General features: G+C 45.6%; 1 protein-coding gene across 1 annotated transcript in view; it reads left to right on the forward strand.

Moving 5' to 3' along the window:
• Positions 1-2316: 2316 nt before the first annotated feature.
• The window catches only part of col8a2 (collagen, type VIII, alpha 2), a 49364-nt gene continuing 33466 nt past the window's right edge, over positions 2317-18214 (forward strand). Inside the window, exon 1 of the mRNA XM_083680357.1 lies at positions 2317-2597. The gene's annotated coding sequence lies outside the window, so the exon portion shown is untranslated. The remainder of the gene's footprint in view (positions 2598-18214) is intronic.

Below are 18214 nucleotides of genomic sequence, written 5' to 3' on the forward strand. Positions count from 1 at the left end.
AAAGCAGTCCTAATGCAAGGGAAGAGAGAGCTCAGCATGACTTTCCTTTTAATCATGGTGAGATTAGTCAGTATAAAGACATTTATTAGGGCATAAACGGGTTCTGGGACTATCTCTCTATATCTCTATTGTCATGTATCTGCATCTCTTCTCATCTCTCTCTCTCTCTCTCTCTCTCTCTCTCTCTCTCTCTCTCTCTCTATCTCAATGTCCCGAACATTTACTCCAACTTTCCAACATTTGCTCAAAATCACCACTTTCTGTATCTGATAGTGTGTTTGACTCAGCCAATGGTTTGGTCCCAGTAGATCTTTCAGGAAGAGGCTAGGCCAGCTTTCCTCTGGCTGGTCCAAACCCAAACCCAGAGCCGGTCAGTCTTCAAGGTCCACTACCACAACACAGAGCCAGCAAACACACTGCCAATAAAACTCTCAATGGTAAGACTATGTACAATTCACTCAGAACAGCCTGCCTCTGTTCAATTAGCAATTAGACCAGTCTATGATAATCAGCTGTACTTAGCCCCAGTGCAATTAACCATGAATGGCTAGCATGGCTTGCGTTACCAGCGATGTGATAAGAAACTGTGCCGATTAGCAAAGACCTCTGAATGGTTAGCCTCTGAATGGTTAGCCTATATGCCACAAGCGTAGAAATGATAGCCAATGGGACAGTGCAGCACAGTTGCTCTCTGATTGGCCCCTATAGGAAAGGATTAGCCAGGGTATGATTAGAGTTGTGTGAGGCCTGCTGATCTAAATCTTCCAATCCCTCCAAAAAGGCGAAGCATCTGATAACAACGTTGATACTCTGCCACATGAGGCCGAGTGGGTGGGTGGGTGTTTGGGTGGGTAAGTGGGTGGAATGTCACATTTTATAATGAGACCTGGTAAACAGCTACTACTCAATACAGTGCCCCTCTATGTGTTAAACTTCACATTTAAGCAAAATGCTACCACACACACATGCTGCTCTGAAGGTAACACATTTTTGTTGGGGGGTGGGGGGAGGGGCGGAGGGTGGGTATTGATCACTGATTGCAAACGATTGGTTCCATGGCTGGCGAGCAAAGAGCGTCTCCATTGTGAACTAAACCTGGCTGGACCCTGGCTGGACCCCCCATGTGTCACCAATCTGGCCAAACCTGGCAGAGGCAGCCTGTTAGTGACTGCATAAAGGGGTTAATGCATGTCGAACCCATACAAAAAAATGTTTGTTTCTACAACTAAAATGTTGTAATTTGTTATATTTCACTGTGTATTGAGAGGGAGGTATTGAAAAACAGAAGGAGGGAGTGTGGGTTGTATTTAGAAGCGCTCTCATTGGAGAGCTTTGGAGCGTCAAACCTTTGTGGTGACTCCTGTGCCAACACAACAACATCCTGCAGCAGGTACTGCTTGGGAAGACTTTGCTTGTTTGTTGTGTGTGTGTGTGTGTGTGTGTGTGTGTGTGTGTGTGTGTGTGTGTGTGTGTGGGGGGGGGGGGGGGGGGGGGGGGTTGTGCATGCTTGTGTATGTGTGTATGTGTCTGTATTTGCCTGCCCAAGTTGGGAAAACAAGTGATTGAATAGTGTAGGAGAAAGGCGTGGGTGATTTCCATGAAGGTGAGTGGGAGGAGGAGGAGTGTGTGTGTGTGTGTGGGGGGGGGGGGGGGGATATGGGCAATAGAAGCCTTCAAATCCCTCTTCCCCTCCCTCCTCCCCTTCTTCCTACCCCACCCCTCTCTGTGCAGCTACCCCACCCCATCCTGCTCACTCTGCTCCTACCTCACTCTATCCAGTCACAGACACTTGCCTTTTGTGTGTGGGGGAACCCAAGGAACAATCCTGTCTCTCTTTCCAAAAATAAGCCAGTGAGAGAGGGATCGCGGAGTAAGCCAGGGAGATTGGACCAGCGAGATGCACAGCCCCTGGTTATAAGCTCTGGGAGTAGGACCTCACTCTGCTTGGACCAACAGCATTTGCCTCTCAGCCAAGCTGAATACCCTGCCTTGCTGCCTGAGTCTACAGCTACTCTCTCTCTCTCTCTCTCTCTCTCTCTCTCTCTCTCTCTCTGCTTCGCTCTCTCTCTCGCTCCCTCTCCTTCCCTCCTACTTTCCAGCCAGGAGTGCGAGAGCACAGAGATTCTGAAGGTGCGCCTCAGACCCACTTCTGGTCAGCCTGAGGACGGCACTGAGAGAATTCTTCCCCTCCTCTCTCTCACACGCTCTCTCTCCCTCTCTCTCACTCCCTCTCTCTCGCTCTGCAAAAGCACATGGACTAAATTGTCTCCAGAGACAGAAAAACAACCAATACACAGACAATTTGTTCCACCTGCAGTTGAGAATATTTCATTTTTCAGTTCTTGTTGTTGTTATTGTTTTTTTATCCATCTGCACATGTAAGCGACATCGGACCGGCTCTAAATTCCTAGGCATCGCAAAGACTTTTTTTTCTTCTTCTGATTTTGTTGCCATCCTGATACCATCCTCCTTTTGGGGGGAGACATGCGTGGCTGAAGGAGAGAGGCAGAAGAGACCCACTTGAAATTCACACCTACTGAGACACCCACTGACATTCCACTCCTGTCCCTCTACACCCCGGAGGAGAGAAAGGTAAGGTAAGCCCCCCACCGATTCCTCCCTTATGTGTCTCTCCATTTCCTCTCATCCCTCCATCCTGTCATCCCTCACCTTTTCCTTATATCACATGTCGCTGCGGGGCAGGGAGCCGGGGCCAAAAGCAACAGAAACGGAGAAAGAAAGAAAAAACAGACGGAGCAATATCTCAGTCATGGGACCCGCATAATTCTCAGTGCTAAGCTAAAGCTAACGCTAGCGCAGGGCAAGGAGTAATGCCTAACAGATTAAAAACCAAATGCAACTCTTTCACTCAGCTTTTTGCTGTCAATCTTTATTCTGTCCAATACTCATAATAATTGCATATTATTAGTGTCCGTCCCTCTGGCTCCTTAGAGTGAACTGTGACTTTCTGCAGGAATGTGTGACAGAGTCTCTGGTATGATAGAGGTTTTCTGCTCTCTCTATTTCTCTCTCTCTCTCTCTTTCTCTCTCTGTCTCTCTCTCTCTCTCTCTCTCTCTCTCTCTCTCTCTCTCTCTTTCTCTCTCTCTTTCTCTCTCTCTCTCTCTCTCGTAGACTTCTTTGCTTGGCCAGAAGATGGTACTGATTATGGGTCAGGAGTGTTCACATGCTTCGGCAGTGTTGATCGTCAACTGTGCTCTTATGAATGAAATGTAGTTTGCGTGAGACAACCTCAAAGCATATACCATCTGGGATACGTTGATGGTGTATGTGAGTGTTGATTTTGTGTGTGTGTGAGTGTGTGTGTGTGTGTGTGTGTGTGTGTATATGTGTGTGTGTGTGTGTGTACATGTACGTGTGTGTGTGTGTGTGGGGGGGGTCTATTAGTATGCTTATAATATTATATGGAGAGGAGTGTCATTGGTGTGATACAGTAGGTGAAGGGTTGGTTAGATCAGGTGAATCTTTGAGGACACTGTTACTGTTGTGTTTCTCATGCTATCATGACCATACTTCCACACGTATGTTTCTTTGTCTTGCTTGATTGTTAATTGCACACATGTGGTTTAGTCTGTGTCTACTTGGTTGTTCTGGTTGTTTTATTCCACTGCCGGGGAGAAGGAGGAAGGTGCTGGGGAGACAAGGGGATGGTCTGGGTCTTCAGGTTCATTTTGCTCCTCTCCTCTCGTTACCTCCCGTTCCTCCGTTTGTCCGTTGCTAAAACTCCTGGCATGCAGGGTTACATTCCTCCGTAACGATATCCCTCCATCACAAACAGCGAGAGGACCAGTATTCATGAAGTCATCCGGTCGGCAATGTGACAGAGAGAAAGAGAGAAATCTAGAGAGAGAGAGAGAGAGAGCATGAAAAGAGAGAGAGAAAGGCACAGAACGAGAAAGACACGGAGCAAAAGTGAAAATGCTTGCATAAGTCATGCTCCAATGTGAATGCCATTGATAGAATTCAGTGATACATTTTTTGTACTTTAGCAGGAGCCCAGCAAAAGGGGGAGAGAGAGAGGGAGAGAGAGAGAGAGAGAGAGAGAGAGAGAGAGAGAGAGTGAGAGTCTGGAAAAGACGGTAGGCTTAGTGTGTGTGTGTGTGTGTGTGTGTGTGTGTGTGTGTGTGTGTGTGTGTGTGTGCTGGGGTGTGTGTCTATTACGCAAGCTGCCAGGAGAGTGGATGAACGGATAGACACACACACACACACACACACACACACACACACACACACACACACACACACACACACGTGTGAACCCTCGCTCTGGCGGAGGAAAAGCACAACAGGGGTACAGAGTGTTATGAGTGCACAGCATTACTCTGCTTTCTTAATACTACAGGCCGTATTCACCTATCCAGCGACCTCTGGTACAGATTTACGGGTGCTCGGTTTTGTCTACCCCCTTCCCTCTCCCATTCCATTTCTATTAGCGTTCCTTTAGGTTCTGTGTGCTTCATGCTCTGCCAAGACCCCCTCCGCCCTGTCCTGGCACGCGTCGGCAAGTAATGGCAACACTCTGCCGTAACCATGGTGACCCCATGCCATAGCCATGGATGCTCTGGTCTCTGATGAGCCGTTACTGCGAGGCTGGCGGTTTTACGGTGCCATTTGGCCCTAGTCTGTGGGTGGGTGGGTGTGTGTGTGTGTGTGTGTGTGTGTGTGTGTGTGTGTGTGTGTGTGTGTGTGTGTGTGTGTGGCACATTACTTTACTGCGACTGACAGGCTCCGACTGCTCTATCCACTGACTGCCTACACTTGCCTTTGATATAAAGACCCGACCGTGACCAACAGAGCTTACACAGCAGTCACGCTAAATGCACAGCAATATACACACACACACACACACACACACACGCACAAACACGCACACGCACACACACACACTGATACACACACACACACACACACACTGATACACACATGCTCTTCTTTGCCAGACCGCCCGCTTGCTTGGGTCTGGACGATTTGCGCCCCACTGAAGTTAGTTTATAGGCCATAACGTGTTGAAGTTGCGTCGCTTCAAGGGAGATACACAGTTGGCTCTCCATTTTGTCTATGGGAGCTAAAGTTAGGCAGACTTTAGCCCCCATTTTTAACTCAACGACCATTACTCTGCCACTAAACCAGACCTGAAAACTCTTTGGCATGGTTCTTCTTGCTGGGGATAGACAGAACGAGACAAAGAAAGCGAAAATGGTTCGGGCTAGAATCCAGCCCATTATGGAGGTCTTTCTTCATTCAGACGCTGATGGCTTACTGCAGATTCAATTCCCCATTCAGTGTCCCCACTATGATGGGGGAGCAGACGAGAATGATATCAAATCTATTATACAGGCTATATATATATATATAATATATATACATATCAGCGGGCGAGGCAAGACAGGGAGGACGCGCACCTCGCTACGGAGATTTGAGAGCATATGGGAAACATTGGACACACCAAAAGACGGGTTTCAACTTTATGAGACTGTAGGCCCTGATTCAGAATAATTGCCTGCTATTACCTGTCTATGGAGGTAAAGACTGGGACTTGATTGTGAGATTAAGTACGAGAGAGGGAGGGAGGGATAAAGAGAGGATGAGGGAGTAGTGACAGAATAAGACAAAAGAGTTAGGTACAAGAATAATATGAAGACACTAAATCTAGATGAAGATGGCTGTGGGCTGAGAGGCTTCAGTACAATAGAGGGAGGTGTGCTGTCAATGGCTTCCTAGGCCTCTCCATCTCCTTCCCCTTACTCCCCTTGTAACTCTCTCTCTCTCTCTCTCCCTCTCTCTCTCTCTCTCTCTCCCTCTCTCTCTCTCCCTCTGACCTCTATTTCTCTCACCCTCTCTTCTCTCTAACAGTCACTCAAAACCACAATGTACACAGGATGTTCATATTTGGAATGCCCAGTGGAGAGTGTACACATTGTCACCACAGGAGGGCAGAGTTTCTAACATCAGTCAATGAGGGCTGAGAGTCAGAGGGCATAATGTACATACACACACTCACACTCACACTCACACACACGCTTGCTTACACACACGCACACACACACACACACACACACACACACACACACACACACACACACACACACTCCTAGAACTATAAAATAAAATAGTAAGAAGTAGTAGAAGTACTACTCTTCTCTACTTTGTACTCCTGCACACCTGGCATACTGAAGTCCAAGCCTCAGAGATTTCTAGGTTGATATCCTTTGGCATTCCAGATCAGTTCTGAAGCAGAAAACACACACATATATCATGCAACATAAACTAGGAGTATAATTTCATTTTGAAGTATCTATTGATTTGCTATGTATTTGTGTGTGTGTGTGTGTGTGTGTGTGTGTGTGTGTGTGTGTGTGTGTGTGTGTGCATGTGTGTGTGTGTGTGTGTGTGTGTGTGTGTGCGTGTCCATCAGTCACAAATTTGAGCCGCCGTAGCAGGAAATGAAGGAGAATGCCACTCATTCTCAGGGAAAAGCAAACGCCGCCAGAATGCCACTCACTTCCCATGAAAAGCAAACGCCCACCTACTCCCTTACCTTCCAGGAACCTGTACACCCCTTTTGTGTTCCTCATAAAAACACACACACACACATACACATACACACACCTCATCAGAACCTGCTGTTTCTTGGGTACTTTTAACGGAAACAGAGAAAAAACAGGCCATTCGTTATAGGGCGAGAACATTCCTCTTGGAGAGAGTGTGTTTTTCCTCAGCCACTGTTTGCTTTGCTAGGGCACACGCCTGTAATTCCAGCCACACACACACACACACACACACACACACACACACACACACACATAGACCCACATACACACTCTTACCTCTTAAGATTTGGCAGAAGGGAAGAAACACAGGATGAGGAATTGCCATGAAGACTGGCTGAAACAGAATGCTGACATGGGGTTCTATTACAATCAGTGTTGCACTGATAATACTGTTCATTAATGGACAATATGTTTTTCGACAGAGAGTGTGTGTGTGTGTCTGTGATGGTCTCAAACTGGACACGTATAAACACACACATGCACACACACACACACACACACACACACACACACACACACACACACACACACACACACACACACACACACACACACACACACATGCACAGTAGCAGTCTTGGACTGGACCTACAGTATACAGTGAATATGCTGTATATCAGTGTAGTATATCAGTACACAGCAGTGGAGAGATCTGTGTATCGTCAATCAGGCCTAGCCTCGCGGACACGTGTTGGCTCTGAACTGAGCTGTGTGAGTACGGAAGAACAGACACCAGAGGGAGGAGAGGAGGACAAGAGGCGAACTGCAGAAGAGGGGAGTCAAAACAAACATCTGCACAAGTCTATCACTCTTCCTTTATAATGCTCTCTCTGTCATCTGTCTGCTCCAGCAGTTCTGATCTCTGCTCTCTCCCTCTCCTCTGCTCTCTCCCTCTCCTCTGCACTCTCCCTCTCCTCTGCACTCTCCCTCTTCTCTGCACTCTCCCTCTCCTCTGCTCTCTCCCTCTCCTCTGCACTCTCCCCTTCCGCATTCTCAATATTGCTGCATCTTATGTCTCCGTCTCTCTCTTTTTCTTTCTATCTCTTTCTGCCCCTCTCTCTCTCTCTCTCTCTCTCTCTCTCTCTCTCTCTCTCTCTCTCTCCGTCTCTCTCATGACTGCGTCTGGACGGGGGAGAGTTTTTCCGTTCCGTTGGCAAGATGGAGAGAACGAGAGAGAGAGAGAGAGAGAGAGAACTAAAGAGCGATGGGGAGGCTTGGCAGACGACTGTTGATATTTTTCCTCAGCCTCTCCATTGACTCTGTCAGCAGCCTCTTAGTCAAAGCAAGGCTTCAAACAGTTCTTAAAACATGCCCACCGAAGCTATCAAAGAGCTCTTATCAGAGGCACATGCAGGAGAGAGAGAGGAGGAGAGTGGAGAGAGATTAGTGGTGGAGAGAAATGCCCATCAGCATTATGAGAGAAACGCTTGGTAGAGGATGGAGAAGAAGGGAAGAAGAAAGGGGAGAAGGTAGAGAGAGGAGGAACAGGATGAATGTAGTGTGAATAGAAAGGGATTTGACAGACGGGAGTGTTCATTAATCATTTATTAATTTACATATTTTATATTACTTTATATTGACTCAATATCCATTGTAGTCTAACACACCACAAATAGCATAGTGGGATGTAAATGAGGCCAGTAATGGGGAAAGAATGGTTCAGAGTTCAAAACATTGTAGAGACTATTACTTCAAAACCTTCTCATAGTGTATTGACATGGAACAAAAACCTTTGAATGACGTCCCATTGTTGACCTGGATTTGAACCAATAACCCTGCGGTAACTCAGCCATCTTTTCCAAAGCCAGACAATGCTCTGATCCAGTTATTGGCTACAAGGGGAAACTCGAGACCGGACCATTTTCCCTATTTTGTTTCGAATGCATTCAGGCCTGAACGAGTCGTGTAACCAAGGCATGTCGAAAATTCAAGCAATACTTGCCGTGACGCTGTTTGGCTGAATGTTCAAAAGCGTGGTGAGGGTTTAAGACCAAATCTCACGTTTTCCGAGAGAACCCAAAAGGAACAAATAGGATGAAACCACTGTGATAAAGCACAACCGATGTCCCAAATTAACGAGACGTGGCTTTTTGTGTTCTTCCAGAGACCTCCAGAGTTTTCTTTCGATTACAGATTACAGATTCAGATTCAAGGAAGCATATCTTGTCATGAGAGTTTTATGAACTCTCCCACTTCCCCTAAGTTCTCCCACCTCCCCTAAGTCATCTCTGTTCACAGGAAAACGATGGAAAAGAACGGACGGCCAGTCACAGAGCTGGAGAGAGTTAGCTTACATGTTTTGTTTAGCATTAAACTCTACCTGTGTACAAAAGAGCTACCTCTGTGTGTGTGTGCGTGCGTGCGTGCGTGCGTGCATTTGTGTGTGTGTGTGTGTGTGTGTGTGTGTTTATTTAGTGGGTTTGTTTGATTCAGCCGACTCTTATTGCCCCCTTGTTCACTGTCTGGCAGTGAATCTGTCTAAGTGTTCCAAGACTGAGACTAAACGGCCTCGTCTGGCCAACTCCTAGCAGGGGTCAGGTCCTATTTATACAAGACTAATTATCCCCCTTTTTCATCTTATTAGACATTTTCTACAAAAGCCATGTTTTTTTTATTGTATCTAAATTAGATAGGTAGGGGAAAGGATCTGATTGATGGGTCAATACTGAGTGGGGATTTGAATAGGACATTGGAGGCCATTCTAAAAACCCCATCATTTGTTTTTGTTGTACCACAGTTCAGTCTGAGCTTGATTTAGATTTGTATGTAGGTGTTCATAAAGAGAAAAGCGACTGAGTTCATTGTAGTGTTATGGTTCCCTTGGTGTGGGGTATTAAAAAGCCTTTTCCTCGCAAGTCTAGTTTTTGACAGTGGAGGAAATGGATGTTAAAGGAGCTACACATGACGTTTTCGCTGTACTGCAGCATATAATCAAACTATCAGGGATTGTGGAGCGATAGTGTTAAATGTAATAGCTCCCCAGCAATGTTTTGATTTACTATGGTATTAGTGTATTAATTCTTCCTGGCTGGAGTGGCCACTGCTGGCCACTGTTGTCAAATCATAGCTTTGTTCAGAAAGCAGGCCAATCAAAACTAGTTGTTGCAAAGTATGGGCTACAGACACCTTGCCCAAAACAGACAAGTCCTCATGTTTCCATTCAATCTGCGCTTGTTTCCCTCACATAAGGGGCCGTGTCCTCTTTTTTTATTTTTTTTATTTTAAGCTGAGCACATTGCTGAGTCTCTGGGCGTTTAGCTGTTTTTTGGTGGAGACAGCTGCGCTTTTTTTTGTTGCTATGATACGGAACCAACACTGTAACTTATATCCAAGTAACTTGTATCCAGAACATAGCTGCATACATACACTGGTATATTCTGAATAATCTGTTCAAGAAGATTAAAATAACATTGTGATCATTTTCGTGTGACATTTAGTAAAGACAAGGATATTCTGATACATTTATCCTCAGCTTCACGCTTTGGTTTTACAGCGATGAAAAGGCGACCTGTTCCATTGAGAACAATGGGAAAACAAGGACAAAAACAGCCGGGGCAGCAACTCCAGATCCGGTCTTTAAACTCCTCGTATCCTCCTTAAGTGAGGTTCCTCCCAGACAGGTGGCACCTGGTGCCCGCCACACACCGACAGGCCCACAGCCCACTCTGGACCCATCTGTCAGGCCATACACATACCTGGGCTTGCCAAGGTAAACACCTGTAGTTTGACTTGGCTTCTCAGGAGTGCTCTGGAGTAGCAAAAAGGTTAGGGCTTTCGAATGGATACTGTAAATGGACAGCATTTTCCAACCTTAGCCTTTTGATTGGTGGATCACCAATCATCATCTGACATCACCGACATCATTTAACTTAATGTTGTACCGAGATTTTCAATAGCAAAAATGCTAAATGGTCTTCTGACATCTTCTCTGGCTAATCGTAAGGTTTCTTCCAATTCTACAATTCTAGCTCCTAATCCTCTCTGTACAGAATTCCAGCACATTGAGCAACATGTGTTTCATAATGTCGGGTTCAGAGGTATTAGGCACCATGCAGTCCAGCCAGTTACTCAAGGCTTTTTTTTTTTCTTAATCATTTCCTGTAATCAGTAACTGAAAAAATAAAAAAAATACATTAAAAGAAAAGATTTTGTCTTCCCGCCAATGTCTGCCTGCTTCAGTGTGTGATTCCTGGTGTCCTGGGTAGTTTATCCACATAACGTATGCATTGCCTACTAGAGTCAGACAGGAGAGGCAATGGAGTTTGGCAGCGATCCATCGAAGCGAAACGACTACTTAAAGTAGCAGAAAAATGTGCTGGCATTGTTTTGTTCCTTACTTAAACAACAGGAAGGCTTATTGCTTATCTTATAAATCTTGTTGATAGGAAGTGAACTTTGATTTCAGCAAGTATACATATATATATATATATATATATATATATATATATATATATATATATATATATATATATATATATATATGATATACTGTATGTATGGTATACAGCATTTGTAATGACAAATGACACCCTTTCTCCCTGTCTACCAACTTTGTTGATTCTCTCAGCCAGTAAAGTCTTCCTCAACCACAGTGCTCTAGTGTTCTGACGCTGACACAGCACAGCGAGGACGTGTTCTTGTACTGTATGCACGGAGAAGCTGGCTCTGGATTAGAGAACTCAGAGAACTTTGACCTTTCTGCATGCTGGCACCGGTAACATGGCACTCCAGATGGAACATACTGACACCCAAACGGCTCTTTGCACCAGAATGGCATGGGGACAGGCAGGTTGTGTGTAGTTCAAAGACTTACAGTACAGGACCTCTATAAAAACCTTTAATGTTTCTTGGACGATAGACAAAAGAAAACCCCTTCCTCCACTTTACATTAACCATGCGTCCATTTCTGTGAATGCTTGGTCGTGAAGGGCTACAGAAGGCAATCACTTCTGGGAGGATGTTCCCTGGCCAACAAACACAACACTTAATTAGACTGAGCTTGGAGACAATTACTGCTGCGTTTCATGTGGTTTGCAGATGGTTACATGCTTTCTCTCCCCTCCTTTCCCCTCTCCTTCCTACTAAGGACGCCAGCAGAAAGGCCTGTTGTGTTGCCACAGGACTAATTTGAACCAGAGAACCGGTGATTTCCGACTTGTCAGTGTGGACTCGCTAGCTGGGCCGGTCCAAAAGCAGAACCACCAGCCCTACAGGGCCTGAGTAGAGTGGTCCAAGAGCTGGGCAAAACCACAGAGTAAAATACATACTGACATATGGGTAGTGTGTGAAAGAGACATAGGAAACCTCTTGAATGAGCCAGGAAAAAGACTGATGCCAATGCATCCATCTTTAAGAGAGATGAGAGAAGGAGGAAGAGAGGAAGAACAAGAAGGAAGTGGAGGGAGAAGAATGAATTAGGTCGAAATAAAGAAAGTAATCTCGATAGAGAGGAAGAGACAAATGAGAAAGAGAACAGGAAAGAGAGACAGACGAAAAAGAGAATCCTGAGTTTGTAGAAACCATGTGGCCTCTTTGATCTGACCGAATGTTTGAAACGGTGTCAACGGAAACATGCAGGTGCAGCCTGTTTGCTCCCAGACAGACATCACTCCTCCGCTAAAGAGTTTTCTGTTTGTTTTTGCCCAGCCACCACATTTTGTCTGGTTTGCCATTCCAAATAAACTCAAATGTTTTTTTTTTTTTCATATAATTTGAGTTGGTAATGCCATAAGTAAATGTACAAGCTGAGATATGAGTTGAGATATGAAAGAGATGATCAGTGTGATTTTACCATAAATGGATAGGTATTTCCCTCTCCAAGGCTGCAAGGTCTCTTTAGTTCACTTTTTATTGAAATTTGTGGTAGTAAGTTTATTGATATCTTTGCGAAATGAATACCAATTATGTCTGTAAACTGCATGGTAATGTAATCTTTCAGTGATCCAATATATAGTATCATACATTTATAATTAGCTTTTAATCCAGAGAGACTAGATAAATTGTCTAGATCCTTAATAAAACCTAGCAGGGATCTGGATCGAGGACTCAAGAAGAAGCTTGAATCATCTGCACACATTGACTCTTTTATGTTTGAGCCCTGAATATCTAACCCTGAATATTTCCATATTTGCTAGCATTTCGATGGCCATAACAAACAAATGGACAACCTTGCTGAACATCTCTTAACAGTTTAACACTAGTTATCCCAACGGAGGGCATGACGTGACACTTTATAATAAAATACCTCTGTTGTTCAGTAATGTAGTCAAGAATGAGTTCATCGGTAAATGGGTGGGCCAGAACTTGAGCACTTAAACCAATAATCCCTACACCCTCTAAAACGCACATCTAAATTGTGCATGATGAACACATAGCCTAAACAATGTAAAGCCAATGCAACATCTGCCTACTGTATATGTACCTAAGAGCCGGTGCCACTCAAAACGGGGCCTTTGGATTTTCGCGGGGTGTCACAAATTTTTGAGAAATGATATGACAATATCTATAATTGTGGATAGGCTCTACAGTATGTGTGTCTCTCAGGTCCCATGTGTTTGGGAAGAGAGGAGGAGGAGGAGGTGGACAGTACTATATCATTACAGAGAGAGGATGTGTCCTGAACTCTGTGTTCCTGCCATATGACAGACCGCTGATTCAAACCTCATGTTAGAAGACAAGATACAGAAACGCCACAGCACCAGAGTCCCAGGCTAGGCTAATACTGTTACACACTGCAGACAAGGCACAGAGGCAGCATCTCACATCCTATTCCCCATGTAGTGCACTACCCTAGTTGCCCAATGTTTTGATTTCCACCCACATTTTACACACCATGTGCAACAGAGGTGATAAAAGGGATCTCACTTTGCGACTGAAATGCCCTGTCTGAGACACATTTCTTCCCTTGGTCACGAATGTACCACTGTAGTCTGGATGTACTTACTCAGTCTTGACCTCTGTCTAGCTCCTAATGTTGCCTAAGATAGAATACAGACAGTGGAAGACACAGGTCTGTATGCTTTGTCCCTCTGTGGGAATGCATTGGCCAGGACATTTTATCTTCACTGAGAAAAGCCAGTCAAAACAGAGAGAGAATCGACTAATCCCTTCACACACACACACACACACACACACACACACACACACACACACACACACACACACACACACACACACACACACACACACACACACGCACACACGTACAGACAATGACAAACCCAGACCTCTCAACACTTCATACCACTTCCCAACAGGACACCAGCAGTGTCCTAATGATTTGGAGTTCCTCCCCTAGAGGGCTATATCTGTGATCAGAAAACCAGGTGGAAGAACCTCAGGGATTGGGGTAACCCATGCTTTCTCTCTCTCTCTCTATCTCTCTCTCTCTCTCTCTCTCTCTCTCTCTCTCTCTCTCTCTCTCTCTCTCTCTCTCTCTCTCTCTACTACCCAACCCCTCTCCTTCCTGCTTTTAAGTTTGAACAGGTGCTCGACAGGTATTGTGCAGTGCAGTGATCATTCTTTGATAGCTTTAGCTGAGGGCTTATTCTCCTCGCTCCCTATGGGACTTACCTCAACCACTGATCCTAGTTCAGTTACTTTTCATTACCTAAAATGATAAAAGTTAGGATTGGGGGCAGGGTCCCAATGATCCTAGACCTGTGTAGGGTCAACTTCTTCCTCAAGATACACCCCCACGCCCCACCCCCTACCCAAGTGTTTTAGGAAGCTCAGTAGGGAGGTGGGACACTGAAAGGAAGTAAGGGCAGACAGGGGAGCCATTTACTGATCTGTGTCTCAGGTCAGTCCCTGGTCAGTTTTCTATACACTTTCTATGTCCTCTTTGTGGGCCCATCGCAAACGTCTGAATCATTGTTTTTTCGACCTGAGATTTGAAAAACATTGCTTTTCCCACTGGGGGGAAAGACATTACGGTACTGCACAGTTTAACAGGTAACACTAAATGGCTGGCCTGGAAGTGGTAGGTCATCATACAGGTCTGAAACATGGTTTAGTTATACAACCAGGCCTTGTCCTGCCTCTGTCTCTACGTTTACTGGTTTCCTTAACATTTCCATATGCATGTGTTAGTCTGTTCCGACAATCCCTTTATATTTCGCCATGACGCGGTAACCAGTCGTTTACCCTCGACAACCACTGCCTGATACACTTCCTCCTTCCCACAATGCTTTGCAGTGCAGATACCAATGGGTTCTGGGTTCTGTTCGTGGCATAAATTACCAAGGGCAGGAGAATAAGAACTGTGGGCCATCAGAAACTGGCAGACAATATTGTTTGGGCTAAGACCTTAATCGAGTTAGGAGTGTTGCTGTTTCAGTTGCCTCCTCCGGTTGGTCACACGATACCATTATGGATATCACAGATTAGACAGATTAGATAGACAGACAGACACACACACACACACACACACACACACACACACACACACACACACACACACACACACACACACACACACACACACACACACACACACACACACACACACACACACACACACACACACACACACACACACACACAAACTGTCTATCACAGAGTCTCTCTGTGGGGTGACTATGGGAACCAGACACTACAAGGCCTGACCAGTGCTATGGGGTTTCCCACCACTGCTTTTTCGATCAATGACGCAAATTGAAAAAAAGGGAAAGTAAATGTTGAGGAATGTGCAGCATACAGTCTGCATCGATTAATCTGCTAATCTAGTCCATGTGACGCTCCTCCATCCCTCCATGCCTCCCTCCCTCCCTCTCTCTCCTCTTACTGTTCTCAATAAGATTATTCAGAGCGAAAAGAGAAAAAAAAAAGAGTTACTTGCAACGCTGCCAGGGTCCAATTGTCCAAATAGTTCCCAGTCCTGCCAGACACAACAGTACATTTGCAGTTTCAGTCTGTCTGTGAATTCAATTCAGTCTGGCTGTTTATTATTTTCTTTTTGCTGTTTTTGCATTTTTCTAATGGATAGATAATGACACTTAGTCTGTGCATGATATCAGTCATCAGCTCTGTCTCTAGTCTGCACACATGGAAACACATGTCTTTGTTTTCGACACACACCCACAAACAAGAGACACTCAGACACACACACACACACACACACACACACACACACACACACACACACACACACACACACTCACACACACACACCCACACACACACACACCCACACAGACATGCATATACTGTCTGTCTCTCTGTCTGTCTGTCTGCCTCTTCCTATTCCTTTGTCTATTTCCCATAGAGGAGAGGATGAATGTTGTCATGTCTCATGTACAACCATTTACCTCAGATACACTCTGTCCCCTGCCCCCCCCCGCCCCTCTCACTCTCTGCTCCCTCTACTTTCTCTTTTTCCCTCTCTCTCTCTCTCTCTCTCTCTCTCTCTCTCCGTCTCTTTCTGTCCCAGTCCATTCAGGGCCTGTGGAATGTATCTGTAATTGCTCTCAGTACATTTGTCTGGGAGGAGAACGGCACAGCGTCGCACAATGCATTTTTGCTCACTGAGTGAGTACGCAGGGAAAGGGGGAGGCTTGGACAACACTGTGCTGTCTGGGTGCCCGGAGACGCCTGTTTGTCAGCAATATCCCCATCATCAGCAATCAGTTGAACCCGAGAAAGGATCAGTGCCGCCCTTCCAGGTCTGACTAGACCTGTATCGTAACCCAGCTGGTAGGGATTTGCCCTCAATGAGAACTACCAAATAGTAACTGTCTAGACTGGCTCGTATTTGCAAACCATAAGCAAATAGTATCCATTACCATACCGTATGCTGTGTGAGAGGCAATGTGTTTTTCCTGTGGCACGGTTGGGGAAAATAAATTAGTGTAACCACTATGGGAGATGTGGTGAACTTCAAGAGGGGGGGGGGGGGTGTGGGGCTGGGGGTGTAGGAGGTGAAAGAAATTTGGCATTGTGAATGGAAACGGGTTTGCAGTCTGTGCATACACAAACAGACACACACACACATATACATACACACACACACCTACACACACACACACACACACACACGCAAAGAATATCTGCACGTGCACACACACACATAAACACACACACTCTTGCAGACACTCACATTACTCATTCAAACGGCATTACAGGCCGTTTAAGCCATTCCAATAAAACCACAGTCCCCTTAATAGGTACTCCGAGGGAGAAGGAAAGGGAGAGAGAGAGAGAGAGAGAGAGAGAGAGAGAGAGAGAGAGAGAGAGAGAGAGAGGGGGGGGGGGGGGGAAATAGAGAGGCAGAGATAGCATGACACAATTTGAAAAACAGAGGAAAAGAAAAAGTCAGACAATGTTTGTTTTCTCATCTGTCCTTTGTGTCTCACTCTATCTGTTCTCTCTCTCTCTCTCTCTCTCTCTCTCTCTCTCTCTGTCTCACTCCCTTCCTTCTCTGAGAGGGGCTTTGAGTGCTCCAGTCTGGAGGGGAGATTTAGTGAGCGCGGGAGAGTGCGAAAAGTTCACGCTCCCTTCATTCTTAACAACAATAATTTTTGTTCTCCCCCTCCTTGGGGAGTGCTATTAGCTGCCAGTGTGGTCCTGCAGGCTTATGTGCTGTTCTACCGTGAATCATCACCATTTCCCCCCATGCACAGCCAAAGAGCCCTTTCCTCGCAAGACATGTCAGCCCAGACCAATGTGTAACAGGAAAGGAAGTTTATCTGTCTGCTTCACAGCCTCAAATCTCTATCCAAGCCCAACAACCCCATATGCAGCGCTGCATTCCGACTGCTGTTATTCCTGCATTATGTCTATTTGCCCTGCTCTCAACCCCGAGACGATGAAAAGCCATCTAAACACTGCCGCTTTCATTCCGCACGATCCAGCCGTGTGTTGGTACAAGCTGGGGTGTCTGAGGATGGTGGTCAGAATGGAGGGATGGAGTGATGTGACCTCCATAGTCGTCAATCAACATCTCTCTTTTCTCTGCTCTCTCTCTCTCTCTCTCTCTCTCTCTCTCTCTCTCAATGTCCTTTATTGCAGTTGACACTGCCCTGTATTATGTCCACCCCTCGCCCACTGACAATGGGCCTCAGCTCCCTAAATCCCTAAACTTCCCCTTTAACCCCCTCAGCACACACACACGCAAACAGACAGACACACACATAGACAGACACACACACACACACACACACACACACACACACACACACATACACTTCCCTCTGGCCCCCTACATCTTCTACAAAGGATTACAGAGGCTTTCCCCTGCTATGACTTTCTGTGAACATTTTGTTATTGAGATTACACACTGGGAATAGTACACAAACACACAACAGGCTTGACAGTCTCCATATAGTGAGGATGTACAGTGTATCATCAAGAATCCATGCAACATGACTGACCAGGTATCAGACGCTGATTGCCTGTGCATCTATGACCTGTGTTAGACAGCTCTAAACCACCAGCACTAGATAAACATATCATGTACAGTACATGACAGCCATGGTACTGTAGCTCTAGAGTCTAAAACCAGATGGTTGCATTTGACACACCGTTTCAAATACTATCTGTTGGACAGATAATATCTCACTACACAGTAGGCTGGCAGTTCTTGTTGGTGCAGCCCCATCTTGATGACATGATTTATTATTTTGCCTTCTACATGTGAAAAGTGAAC

This window comes from Argentina silus, assembly GCF_951799395.1.
Source record: "Argentina silus genome assembly, chromosome: 11".
In the NCBI taxonomy this organism is placed as follows: Eukaryota; Metazoa; Chordata; class Actinopteri; order Argentiniformes; family Argentinidae; genus Argentina; species Argentina silus.